The following is a 12,735-nucleotide window of genomic DNA, read 5'->3' as shown; positions in this document are numbered from 1 at the left end:
TGCCTCAGTGAGTTAATTTACATATTTTCACCCCAAATCTTACAATGTTATTCTATGCTGATGTTGTTATCACCTACAGCTTTTTTTGTCTCTTCTATTTCCTCCAGGGCAGTTACTTACACTTTGATACCATTTGCAGTTTCCCTTACTCTCACATTAATGAGGATACCTGCATAAAAAGTGAGCCTAACACAAACCCCTACTTCACTCATTTTCCTTTTAGGATTCATTTCACCCTCGTGTTTGTGTGAAACGCCACTCTTCTCAGTCCTCCTTGCATGGCAGAAAGTTACTGGGCTCCTCTGCTACTCTCATTGCTCCACACCTTACCCATGTTATTTGCCCAACCGACCTTTCTCGCTTCCAATATCAGATTCCTTTTTCATTTTAGTCTCAAACACTGGAACCTTCTTCTATCTCTCATGACAGCTGGTGTGCTGCAAGGTGCCTGTTTTCTGTGTACCTGTGAGCAGTTTAGAACAATGTTCTCAACATTCAAAGCAGTGTAAAGAATTGATTTTAGTTAAGACCCTGACCTTATGCTTGTACTTACAAGTGCGTGACTGATCATGCAATTTTAACTCCTGTATTGTTTGAGATATTCTTAGCATTTTTGTCAGATTCATAGCTCCAGAGGCCAACAGGGATGACTCTTGAGCAGCACTCCTCCATATTAACTCTCATTTAAGTGTAGTTGTAAGGAAAAAAAAAACCCACCCAAAAATAACAGTTTTATAAATTGCTACCATATATTTTAATGAGAGTCTCACTATTAAATCCTGTAAATTTCTAGATCCATTTTTCTGACTGCAGAGAACTATCACCAAAGCTTTCCTCCCTTGTAAGCTCTTAAGGTCTGCAAATCAGTCACCTTTAACTTTCTTTTTATAAAATAGCTGACTAGCTCCTAGATCCAGACTCTTCCGTGCATAATAAATATTTTCCAGCTTCTTAATTGTTCTCATAAGTCTTCTCTGAACCCGTTTCAGTTTGCCAATATCGTTCTTGAATTGTGGAAGACAAAACTGGACACAGTATTCCATTAGTGCTCTCTCCAGTGCCAAACACAAATATCATCATGCCGTTGCTATTTGAGCTGCCTCTGTGTATACATCCGAGGACCGCAGCGGACACTACCCTGTCAAGCAGAAGCTTATTACCCAAGCAGCTCAAATCACCTTTCCAATCCTTTACAGAGCTGCTGCTTTCAGAGACTCAGGAGGCTTTCTTCCCCTCGTTCTTATTCTAAATTGCATCCAGAGCATGTATCTGTGTAATAAACTTCAGGTTAAGACCTACATTGTTTACCTTATTCCCAGTTTATCCAGAGAAACACCTTGTTCTGTATGGCTTTTAAGCCCAACATTGCTGTTATTGTAAATCTTATTTGTTACTGGCAGTAAGTCAACGGCCAAGAAGCAGTTACCAGCTGACCACTCTAGAAGCACATATGCTTGCTTGTGGCTACCTGCTTATAGCCATGACTGAACACTATTCATCCATCTTATTTTTAAGATGTCCTATGGTAATTTTGCGGCATTCTTATTTATTATTCAAAATATTATGTAAGATCTAGTAAAATTCTTACCAGAAGTCTAAGTACAATGTATCCCCAGTGTTATTCAAATTTATCCTATCTTTATCTAGCAATCTATTTCAAATATGAAAGTATCCATTTAAGGTCTTTAATAAATAGTAATAATTATAAATCCATTAATTCTCACCTCTATTTTCGTATTATACCCCATCTGAAATATTTTACTCAGAATGAATGTCAGAACGAGAAATAGCAGTTGAAATCATCTAGGTCATGCTGTCTTCTGATTGTAAACGTTGGCATAGCAGTAGAGATTCCTCTTTGTCTAAAGAATTATTTAAAAGTCATCCTAGAAATCCCAAGGTCCTCAGCCAGCTCATTTAAAACTTTTGAGTGTTGAGAAAGCAAAATAGTTTCCTTCTCTATTTTAATGGGGATTTTTAACAAAGTTTTTGTCTAAGATGTCTCAGGCTTGTCTGGGAACATAGCGAGGCTGTCTAACAAAACTATCAATGATGGCTCTAGGTAGGTGCCCTCAAGATTTCTCTTAGCTGCCACCTACCCCTGGAAGCAGCAGTATTCCCATGGCATCTGTGCTTCTCTTTCTGGGACTACTCCTCTCCGAACAGTCAAACTAGTACTTTTGCTCATGTATCACACTTGCAAAACCAGCTCTTGCAGGGGTCCCCTGCACGAAAACACCTGGCATCTCCCAATAGCCCCTTTAGTCTGGGCCTTGCACAAAGTTCAGTGTGGGGTCTGACCCTCCCATACACCCCTTTCAGGGAGGTGGCCAGTGGTGTGTAAGTGTGAAAGGCAAAGGCACCCGCTCCTTGGGGCTTTTTGGTTTGATTTGGTGAGACGGGAGCTGGTTGCGGTCCTTATCTCCAGAGAATGTTCCTGCTTGCTGTCCTCTAGAAGGATTCCCACCAGCCTGGATTTAAAATGAGGTGAAGGCTTCAAGCCACACTCCCTAACATGTCCATCCCCACAGCTGGGGCCAAGGCCTAGCAAGGACCCCCTTCCCCCTGCTTACAGCCCAGCTCTCTGTGCGGCCAGGGATGCGTGTGGCCCCACCAGCAGCACGCTCCAGGCACAGCTCATAAACCCCCTCCTGGGAATTCAGCCTCGGGAAGGGCACATTTCCCCACCTGAACTGCCCCATTTAGTGCATGTTTCCTGGTGGGAAGCACAAGGAGAGGATGAAAGAGACATATGGACTTTTAAGTTTATGGCTCCAGATAAAAAAATATTAAAGGTTCAGATCCCATTTCATACATGACCTGGCCTCTGGCTTTATTCAGTAACTTCTATGTTAAGAAAATGTTCAGCAGGCAGGAGAAAGGGAGAAGAGAGGGAGGACCTTAAAGCTGTTTTGCTGCTACAGAAAGGGTGGGTGAGAATAAATTACATAAAAATAATCCACATAAAAATAAGTAGAAAAATAATGCTAATCCTATTTAGACATGGTAATTCTCACTATATATTTTATTTATGGAATTGTAATCCTAGAACAGTAAATAGTGCTATTCTTTACCATCCCGTGAAGATAATGTGGTAGAAAGAAAGGTATGTGGTGCGCAAAAAAAGCACACTAAAGGAAGAAATTGATCATGTAATTAAGAGAGATTTTTTTCACAGAGCTTAACAGTGTTTTAAAACAGCCTTATATAATGGAGTTTTATAAGGGATTGATTTCACAAAACATATAGTACACTAAAAATGAGGAAACAAATTATGCAAACATGTTATGTTTCAACTATGTCACATTGCACAAACCACCTTTATCAGCTGTAAAACCAGACAGTTTCAGCTGAGACTTGTTAGCAGGAACAACTACAGCTACTGCAACTGAGAACGGGCTCGTGTACGCCAGTGTGAACGTGAGCCGCGCAGACTCCTCGTTTGCTCCTCAGCTCTTCTTTCTGCCCTAGTTCCCAAGGACTATTTAGCAGCACTGGTCACCCAGCAATCCCCAGTGGTTTTCACACTGAGCTAAACGCTGTCTTGTGGGGCCCAAGGGTCTGCCCATGACATGCTATCTGAAATTTGCCTTGGGGAAGGAAAAGAAATGGAAACTGTGGCTGGGTCAGAAACCAAGGTGGAATTTCCTGGCTGCCCAGAGATCTGAATGAGCTATGTCCTGATTTTGTGCCAAAACAGGGCTCTAAGTTGAGCTGGAAAAAAACATAAATACCTACCATGGTTTTGATCTGTCACCTAGCAAAAAGCACATGATTGTTTTAGTCAAGTAAAGACCCTGTTCTTGGTTTTATTCACCCAAAGCTTGATTGCACCCTACAAGGCAACAATTAGTGACGGAACAGAATTCCGCAGATTTGACCTGTGAATCCAGCCACTGCCATAGCTCTTGCTCAGGACTCCCACTTTCATTGATTCAATAGGCGTCATTTGGGTTTGACATCTCAACCTGTGTGGTAAGGAATGCTGTAAAAACACCTTGTCTCATGAGATACACCATGACCCTCTCCTTTGCTGTGATGGCGGTATTCTGAGAGCAGGGTGCACAGCTTTCTTACTCTCCTCCTGGTTCTGCAGACCACTGCCCCTGCTTTCTTTGGGGGCTATATTCAATGAGACCACCGCCCATGACTGCCTTGCTAGAGCCTGACCGGTAGCTTTCTGCATGCACACACATTCCACTGCTCACTAGGTCTACAACTCTCTGAAGTCCTGTGACAAAGGTATAATTCTTTAACATATTTCTGCACCTGTAAAATTGAAACTCCTCCCTTCCATGGAATGGCAAACCTCCCCCAGCCAGGACGCTGCGAGAAACAGCTCTGCTTCAGCTTGGTCCCTGTGGCTTGCTACCTCTGTTTTTATGAATCTTGAGGAGTTTCCACAGCTATAACAAATGTCAACTAATTCTGAAGGAAGCATTTAATGTTTTTGTGATTAATTTTCTAAAATGCATTAAGGAATTGAGTGAAGTAGTGTTTAATTTAGAAAGCAGCATTATCACAGTCTGTAGAGATTGAAAATGGGGGAATGAAAAGGCACAGAAGTGTATAACAATACAGTAATCGTCATGAATTGATGTGAATATGTGTGTATGTACATGTTCAGAAGTACTGCTACTCATTTGCACTCTGTGTAAAGTGGCATATTTCTGGCAATGGCAAGAAATGGGTGATTTACTTCAACGAAAGATGTAACCCACTGGACATGTAAGGACATACAAGAGCATTTCAGAAGCCTCTGATGATGCTGGAAGACAAAATCCATGAGTATTTTGTTCTGACTTTTCCTTGCACCTGGAAGAGGAGCTGAAGACTATTCCTGCCATCTGATTTGAAGCTGAACAACTGGTTCTAATTTGTTACTGTGTTTTCAAGTCTGCCCTTTGCTGTGAAACTCTAAAGGCTTTGAATAAACTGCTAACCCATCAGCATTGATGAAAAAGACAAGAATAGTTTCAGGTACCCCAAGCATGTTCCTGTTTTCACCACATCTGCTGAATGAACACAACCAGAATGCCATGTATCTCTCCCAGTAGCACACTGGGACGCACTGTGTGACACAAACACAGAGCCACAAGCACCCTTTGCCTCACCTGGAACGAGGAAGAAAGAAATAGCTGTTGAGCAAACCGACGGATGAAATAGCACATCTATTCAACCAGGGTACCTGGCACCGCTGTGGGGGCAGTACTGCACACTCACGTACACACACGCGCACACAGAGTGATGGCCTTGAGCTGCAGCACAGACAAAAGTGAGATGGCAGCAGAGAAGGATCTGCAATTCTCTAGACCTGAGGGGACCATTGGGAGGAGGAGTGGGAGCCCTGTGCCAATCTGGCACAGAAATGGAACTTCTAACTGGGACTGGAACCACCTAGGAATGTTTTTCAGTGTCCAGTTCCTTGAAACCAGACACAACTCCTTCCAGTGCAGTCCTACGCTCCTATTTTCCACCTACAGCAGAAGTAAATGTTGGGGTGTAGCATCATTATCATTACCAATGCTGAATGTTGCACAGCTCAGTGATAAGTTTCCTGACAGTGACTTAGATGAGCTGGTTTTATTCCTGCCCTTGCCATTTGGGCAGGCACCACTGCCATGATGACACAACAGTGCAGATCTAACTAAGCAGCTCTTTAGGTTAGCTACTGCTGCAGCAGTTTTACCACTGCAGCATAAAACTCACTGTTGAACTCAGTAGATACTCTGCTACTCAGCTTCTCCAGCCTGTTTTGCAGCACATTTTACACTCCATGGTGTTGTGGGTACAACACACAGATATTAGCTGCTTTGTTGCAAACTAAGCCCTCCTGAGCCAGCTGGAGACACTGCTACCCTGCAGTACCTGTTGGGAGTGAATGGAGAACTTGTGCGATTAACAACTCGTGTCTATTCTGCCTCTGAACGAGAAGGATACTGAGGACTGTTGCTTACCTTTTTAGTGCTTTGAGAATAATAAAATAAGCAATTTTCTGCTCATCAATTACAGTATGCCTTAGGAAATCAGCAAGGCCACAGAGAATCTGATTATGCAGGATGGGAAACAGTGTCTACCCACAAATCGGAAATAAAAATCTTGACCTTATCTTCTCGCTTCTGTGAAGGCCATCTGGTGGTCAATTGGGCATTGGTTATGCAAGTGATGATGTTCACACACTACAGAGAGGCTTACAGAAGAGCACAGCACTGCAGCAAAGCTTCTCCAGCCCCTGCTTCACAGCTTCCAAAAGAGTGGAGCAGAAGTATGCTCTTCAGACAGCAGTCAAGCAGACGCTGGCAGTATTTCCAAACCGGCAAGAACTGCTCAATGTCCTTGCACACATACATGTGAACTGCTGCCAGCCATTTCCCAAAATCGTCCATTCTATTACTTTAAAAATCTGTACTTCAGTGGAGGCCAAAACACTGCTGCAGTCATTAGAAGGACTGCAAGCAGAAAGGAAAGGGACTAGGATTTGCTCCTAGGCTGGCCCTGGCACACATAATGCTTGGTGCAGAGCAGGGGCTGTCCAAATTAAAAGGAGAAAACGTCCCTTTTTTTTAAAGAATATACTTGAAATAACCTGGTGCTTGAATTACAAGCAATGCCAGCTTCAATGAAGTAGCAACCAATTGTTCATATGTAGCATAACAATTTCTAAACAGCATTAAACTATCAGAAATTTTGAGATTCCTGGGTAACGTATAAAAAAATTAGGCTGCTGTTTATTCTTCAGTCTGAAAAGAGCAGCAAGTCACCCTACACTAAGGGAATTTGGATTGCATAAGGCACACGCTGGCTACTTTTGAACTACTGCACATTTCGGTGTAGAAGCCCCATCAGCACTTTACGGTTGTCAGTGGGGTGCCTGGCCAAGAACTAATTCCTGAATTAGATGTCTCTCTCTCATACAACTATATGGCAATCAACTTTTCTGCTCATGGCCAGTCAGACAACAGTATCAGCCCCTGCTGATAAAACCTCTTCTTGCCTTTCTGCACGCTGGGCTGTAGCTCCTGGCTGGAACTCTGCACTGCAGAACAGACATTAAAAATCATTTTGCTGGAAACTGGGTGGCTCAGGGAAATTTCAGTGAGTGGCTGCCTTTGCTTTTTGAGCACTAGAGGGACTCCAGCTGGTCCCTTCATCTCCTCGTTAAAGGCAACTGAAGGCAGCTACCATCTGCTTGTGCAATGTTTCTCCCTGAAGACTTGGTATCACCAGTCAGTCATAAATGCCTGTGTCCATACAGACGACGTATTTCATTTTCAGCAAGCAGTTTAAGCAGTCTAAGGGACACGAAGATCCCTGAGTTACAGTTTTGGTCTATGGATAAGTAGCGATTTTGCCTTGGCAGTAGCTGTATGGGAAAAACATGGTGCCCGTTATACAACACAATGCTGACAGTACTCCATCTCCTGTGTAAGCAGGCAGGGAGAGAGGACTGTGGTCTGGGCAGAAGCTTGCATGTATCGCCAGACTGAATCTGTCTTTGGAGCCATCTAGGCACAGGGCACATAACATTTTGGCTCTGTCAAGGACTTGTCCTGTCTTTCCAGTAGAGCAAGGAAGCTGAGTCATGGAGTCCTGTCTGTGCCTTGCCAAGAACAGCATGCCAAGGGAGACTCCAGCCCCTTCTTACCTGCTCTTGCAAGCACACTTCATTAGCTATTTAGAAATTTATATGCCCAGCACTTTACACCTCCATTTACAGCAACATCTTAAACAAAAAACTGATTTTTGCTGTTGTTGGCCCAGCTCCATTACCAGAAAAAAAAAATGTTACTTTCACAGGGTAGATACTCTGCTCCAGCTTGTACCTGAAAATCTTTTTTTTTTTTTTTTCACAGTTAAAGCAGGCAGCTGAATTTAACAGTCAAGACCATGGCTGGAACTGAAATAGCTGCTTTTGCAGGACAGCGCCCATAGCTGTCTCTGAGCGTGCTAGTACTGATTATCCTTGGGTGATCCCATATAAATGGTGGCTGAAACTTGACATTGCTACTAATTACAGATTGGCATTTTGGAGCCGATCCCAATACTTGCTTGTGTGTTTAAGATAGAATAGGATAGTAACTGAAAAAAAGAATATATTCAAAGATCAAGTAATGAAAGGGAAATTACATTGCTGGAGTTGTCACCCACTTCTCCCAAGTTGCACACTGAAATTAAAAAAATCCCAGTATACAACTGGATACTGTATACGGCTGAAGGCTATTATATTAGATCATATATATACTGGATATAGATAGCTAAATGCTGTTTCATTCCAGTGTCTCGTACAGTGCTTTAAGTGGAAGGTAATTAACTATTAACTATTGATTAGTTAAATATTTTTAGTTGAAATTAAATCAATGACACTTTCCTTCTTTTCCCAGAGTGAACATGCTCTGCAGTATGAGCGAGTACCTTCTTTGCTTTAGGTCAGTTGGATATTTACATTTTACTTCAAGTATGCAAAAAGCCCTTTGCTTCCGTAACTCCTGCTCCACTGTCCTGACAAAACCACATCCTGAATCATTACATAGCCCCAATGCGGAAGATGGATTTCACTCATGTGAATGGTACTGTCAATTAAGGAATAAAGTAGTAATACTTTGGAAATGATAGTATCTCCTACTTCCATTACAGAACTTGGCATCAAAGCTGGTCTGACTCAGCAAGCTCTTTCCATTTAAAAGTTGACTATCAATCTTATTCTTCTTACAAAAAACCCTCCAGAGATGCTTATCATAACATTTTATCCATAATCAGTAAGAAGGTGCATCTGCTTTTTCCAGGACATAAAGATATTTGTGGATAAGCAACTTCTAGGTTTTATTACCAAAAGAAAATCCTGTGAAGTACGATGGAAATTTGAACTAGAGTTAATTCTTTGCACACCTCCGTTGGTGTGAATGACAGGGAGCCTGGGAGGCCAATGGCCTCAAACAAATGCAAGCTCCTCATGTCTTCCCCTTGGTATGACTGCTTGTTTCAAAAGCTTATCTGAGAAACAAACATTTCTGCAGTGGCAGAAATGAATGGAATTAAAAATAAAATCAAATTAATTTTGTGTTCAAAGCTTTTTGACCGACAGTCTGAGAGATCACGGGAAATGCACTAACTTCCTCCCACACTTTCCCGTAAATATGCCTCTACACTTGACAGACTGCATAAGTAAATGGTGGATTTGTGACCTTGAATATCTCAGCTTTAAAGCAGTGCCTAGCAGTACTATCAGGCTTGGTTTATATAATCAGATAACAATAGGTGGCATTTTCTATTTACTATCAGGCAACCAAGTGCAAAAGGTATGAAGAGTTACATCTGGTCTACTCTGTTTCCTTGAATAGGTTTATAGGACTGGCTAAATATATGGATGATTCCAGCATCCATACTATAACAAATCTATGGAGACTTATTAAAAACCCAATGAGAAATAGTGTGGTAAAATATTTGGCTTTGTTTCTTTCTGCCTTGCTTGTATCTCTGCTAACATAAAACCGTGGCCCTCCCTTGGGACCAAAATTGTGCCGCTTTCTGGATGGAAGAACAATCTAAATTGAAAGATTGTTTTCAGATCAAAACTGCAGGATCGTGTTTTGAATATTTAAATTGTGGGGATTACATTTCTTCAGAGCAGCATCTCATGACTGCTAACTAACTTACTGCACTTTCAGGTTGCTGCAGCTTCTCATAAGATTGTCTCCCACTTGAAAACCCAACTAAAACAGAAAGGTACTGCTCAGCTGCTAAAAATGGATGTAGACAGGTAGCAAAGACCTGGTACGATCACTGTGCACAACATGCAGGAGCAGACTAAAAAGTATGAATTTATTTGAGTGAAGCAGGAAGGCAGGGCTAAGGGACCTGTGGAAGCATTGCCATTCCAGGTTCTGCAATCTCGCTGAACATTTCAAAACCACTTTAGCAATTTCTTCTATTGTGCTTGCCTGACAGACATGTTGCCTTTCTGCTAATTCAGTGGAAGGAGGAGGGCGGCATTTAAAATTACCACTGCTTGCAACTCTGCTGTCCAAGAGACAGAGAAAAGATGGAATGACCTGAAATAAACCATTTTATCCAGTAAAGCAACTTAATCAAGAAGGGGCTAGTACTATGCTGTCTCTAGCTTTTTTTTGCCTGTATTTCTTTAGAATTTATCCTACAGCTTACCTATAAACCTTGCCAGAATATCTGGACTCCCTTTTTATTTGGCAGCAGATAAGGCAGAGAAGCCCTTAGGTTTAATATAGCTTAGAGATAAGAGGGATAATGCACCTCAGTGAAAGTGCTGTAGCTAAAGTTTGCTTACCTGCCTTGTCTCCCTCCAAAACTCTAGATGTAGCACAGTTGCATTCTCTAACAGTCCCATGGTGCAGGACACCAGAAACACATGATAAGGGGCAGCCACTGCCCCAAAGCAAGCGGGACAGGGTGGTGGGTGGCGGAGCTGGCTGACCTGCTCGAGGAGGACTCCAGAGACGGGCAGCGAGAGCTGCTCTGGTCACCTCTGCATCCACCAGTGTCTGACATTGCTGCGCCTGCCTTTGTGGAGCCTACAAAAGACCCTGATACGTGTTTTGATTATCCGCTTTCTGGCACTTGCCTTGGATCTTTCATGTTAACACTTGAAAAGTAGCTGCAAGTCTGCTAAAAAAAAGTAATGTTTTGACAGTACTGAAATTCAAACCATACGCTGAACATTAACTTTTACTACTACTTTGTAAATAAGGTTATCAAAGATGTTGATAAGAAGAAAGCTCTGACAATGACAAAGTTGATCACACTGCAGCACCAGCTCTTCTCTCAGCTGCCTTTTGAAAACTCTGAGAGTTTTGGTATCCAAAAATAATGTCTCAGGAGTCAACATAATAGCTGTTTCCTGCAATGACCTATTTTCACTGTAAGCTTAAAAACAAACAAAAAAAACCCACCTGCATGAGCCTGGTGAAACTTAGGAGAAAGTAACTTTGCATTCAGTGAAAGGGAAGCCCCTCATGGCCGTGGCACAGCTCTTTTTGCCAGCCTCCAGGGGCAGAGGCACCAGACACAGCAGCACCTCTTTGCCACGAGGCAGCTGCCACTGCCAGCTGGGCTGACCCCAGCAGCAGGCGTGACTCTGTACTGCAAGGGATGATGCACGACAGCTTTTCTGCTTTCTCCCTTGTGTCTTTAAAGGCCACTGATGATGCCAATAGCAAGCTGCCTTTCACAGCTTGAACATACTTTTTTCAAACTGCTGTGTAGTCAGCTGAATTGGTGCAGGCCTCCTTCCTTCCTTCGCTGCTGCCTACTCACTTCTCTCTCCTTTCACCGTTACACATTTTTCCTTCAGCTTTCTGCTCCTGTGTCACTTGTCTTTACCTTGCTAAGCCCTCTGAATAATGAAACGACAATTTAGATAGTTGTAAATTGCAAAGATGGTCCAGAATATTATGTATCCTTGTCAAATGCTTTGCTAATTTAATGTGCATTACAGTTAGCAATTCCTTCTCTGATTTATTTAATTAAAGTTTAATTCCCATCAGTTGTAAAAAATATTTTTCTAGCTCAGCTTGTGTTCTCACACAAAACTATATTTTCAGGCACAGTTTTATTCCATTTGCAGAAATCCCAAATCTATGTTTATCCAAAAGAATCCAGTTTAGAATGCAGCTTAAGTTCCTTTCGCAAATACACACGATGCTATCATATTTTAAGAGAAAGGGAACTGTTCTTTATGGACAAAAAGCACAGTCAATATCTTTGAATTATAATAAATAATAGCTGAATAAATTAAAATTCAAGAGATTAAATTAAATGAAGATTAATGACACCAAGCTGGTTGGTATCATTGACATGCCTGAGGGACATGACGCCATCCAGAGGGATCTGGACAAGCTCAAGAAGCAGCCCCATGTGAACTTCATGCAGTTCAACAAGGCCAAGTGCAAGGTCCTGCCACCTGGGTTGGGGAAACCCCCAGTATTAATACAGGCTGGGGGATGAAGGGAATGAGAGCAGCCCTGTGGAGAAGGACTTGGGGGTCCTGGTGGATGAAAAGCTGGACATGAGCCAGCAATGTGTGCTCACAGCCCAGAAAACCAACTGAATCCTGGGCTGCATCAACAGAAACCTGGCCAACAGGTTGAAGGAGGTGATTCTTGCCCCTCTACTCTGCTCTGGTGAGACCTCACCTGGAGTGCTGTGTCCAGCTCCGGAGCCCTCAGCACAGGGAAGACATGGACCTGTTGGAGTGGGTCCAGAGGAGGGCCACAAAAATGATCAGGGGCTGCAGCACCTCTCCTATGACCACAGGCTGAGAGGGTTGGGGCTGTTCAGCCTGGAGAAGAGAAGGCTCCGGGGGCACCTTACAGCAGCCTTCCAGTACTTAAAGGGGGCTTATAACAAAGCTGTGGACAAACTTCTTAGTAGGGCCTGATGCAGTAGAACAAGGGGTAAACTAAACAAGAGGAGATTTAGACTAGATAAAAGGAATAATTTTTTTACAATGAGGGTGGTGAAATGCTGGAACATGTTGCCCAGGGAGGTGGTAGATGCCCCATCCCTGGAAACATTCAAGGCCAGGCTGGAGGGGGGTGTGAGCAGCCTGATCTAGTTGAGGATGTCCCTTCTAATTGCAGGGCAGGTGGACTAGATGATCTTTAAGTTCCCTTCCAAACCAAAGTACTCTATGATTCTAGGAGTGTGTGGAATGTAATTATTTTATTATTACTGAAAGTTAGAAATTTGAAAAATGGGTTTAAA

This window comes from Falco naumanni, chromosome 1, assembly GCF_017639655.2.
Source record: "Falco naumanni isolate bFalNau1 chromosome 1, bFalNau1.pat, whole genome shotgun sequence".
Classification (NCBI taxonomy): Eukaryota; Metazoa; Chordata; class Aves; order Falconiformes; family Falconidae; genus Falco; species Falco naumanni.
The sequence above is the reverse complement of the archived record's forward strand: the minus strand, read 5'-3'. Positions refer to the sequence as shown.